The following is a 1,800-nucleotide window of genomic DNA, read 5'->3' on the forward strand; positions in this document are numbered from 1 at the left end:
TTGTGGGACGGCAAATGTGGAAAAGAGGGTGGTGGACGAGCAAGGGGGAAGGCTGTCGTGTTTCATGTCCTCGAAAATCAGATGGAAAGTCATTGATTTTCCCATGACACATCCAACCCCCCCCCCCCCCCTCCACCCCGGAACACACCCCCTTCAGAGTCAGACGGCTGGCGTGGTGAACACGTGTGCCGTCTCACATCTAAGGACGGGCTCCTCAAACCTGCAGCCCTACCCCCACCCCACCCCACCCCGAACCTCTCCCTGGCTGTCTCTCTCTTGCTCCCCCTGTCTCATTTGTGCCTTTGCAGAGCAGCTGCTGCCCAGAGAAGTGAGGGAGCAGCATTCACATCTGAGCACATTAGTCACCAGATGTCACCTTTTGCTGCCAGCCCATCGAACATCCAGGCAGACAATGCTCCATGCATTCTGAACATCTGACTTACAACGCCTCCCTCAAAAAAAAAAAGGGGGCTGGGTGGCGCTCTGGACACCGACAGCCGTGACTCCCGAAGCTCACAGTCACAATCGACAGTGACACCTACAGCTCGTAAGAACAGGTGAGGTGGAAGCTGCCGATGTGGCATTAATAATAAAAGCCAAGTTGAGGTATGAGATTATGAAAAAGTGTCTTGTTTGATGAGTGTTAATTCATTTTTTTCTTTTTGGGGGAGCCGTTCAGATGTCTGAGCCATGTGTGGAAATGCTCCGCGACAGTCCTGATGTTGCTGCTGACACCTGCAACAGATCTGCTGCTGTCACCTTGAGGGTATCAAATCTGCGCTCTGACTGAGAGACGGCAGCTTGGCACACTCTGCGCCACAGACGCGAGCAGACAGTTTGCATCTATTTGCTGAGCGGAAGGTCTCATTTGGGGAGGTAAACAGTGGTAGGAGCACGCAGAATAGCATGAAAAAAGGCCCAGAGGCTGAACACGTAGAAACTGCAGAATTCCATTAAGTGGGACTTGTACTTCTCTGAGCTTCAGGTTGCTGTGAAAGTTTCTGTTTTAAAATATGCATCGTTTTCAGTTTGGTTTATGAAAATTTTGACGTTATTTATAGCAGTCTGAGAGCTGATGACACACACTTAAATAACTTGGGCGATGATGTTTCTTCCAGGGATTCGTTAGTCCAAAAGATAGTTTTAAAACTCTAAAGGTTGTATGAAAGAGGCAGTTGGGTGTTTGTATTGCCCGTATTTTACAGGTCTCTGCAGAAATATTCATAAGCCTTCAACAGTAACATACCAAACCTCATTACAACCAAAAACTGCAATGTAATTTAATAAGATTCTATGTGATAGACCTAAATACCGGTGTTCGTAATTGTAAAATGTAAGGGGAAATAATACTTTTGACCTTATTCTACAAAAAGATTTCATAAATAAAAAAAATTTGAAAAGTATGACGCACATTTCTATTCATCACTCTGAACCTATACTTTGTAAAATCGCCCATCACTGCAATTACAGCGGGGAATCTTTTGGGGTTTGTCCCTATAGGCTTTTGGATTTTTTAATTTCCATCTCTTTTTACATTTTTTTTATGTTTTGCATGCTACAATGTGAAAAAAAAAATCCACTGTAAACCTTGTTCGTTGCATGTTTGTCTGTTATGCGTACTCTTAGCCGGTGTGGCCAAAAAGAAAATTCACCACAGTTACAGGCGATGACAATAAAGAATCTTTGAATCTTTGGACACCTCGATTGATACATTTCCCCCTCTTTTTTTTCTATGCTGAACAGTTCAAGCTCAGACACTTTGGATTGAGAGAATCTGTTAACATCATTATTTTCCAACTT

The 1,800-nt window shown here is 44.2% G+C and overlaps 1 long non-coding RNA gene across 1 annotated transcript; it reads left to right on the forward strand.

The window, feature by feature from the left end:
- The first annotated feature begins 292 nt into the window (after positions 1 to 292).
- Positions 293 to 1,696, forward strand: LOC118562369. The gene is made up of 2 exons (XR_004930591.1): positions 293 to 557; positions 680 to 1,696. It is a non-coding gene; the product is annotated as an uncharacterized LOC118562369 (long non-coding RNA).
- The last annotated feature ends 104 nt before the right edge of the window (positions 1,697 to 1,800 follow it).

The sequence above is a fragment of the Fundulus heteroclitus genome, unplaced genomic scaffold, assembly GCF_011125445.2.
Source record: "Fundulus heteroclitus isolate FHET01 unplaced genomic scaffold, MU-UCD_Fhet_4.1 scaffold_893, whole genome shotgun sequence".
In the NCBI taxonomy this organism is placed as follows: domain Eukaryota; kingdom Metazoa; phylum Chordata; class Actinopteri; order Cyprinodontiformes; family Fundulidae; genus Fundulus; species Fundulus heteroclitus.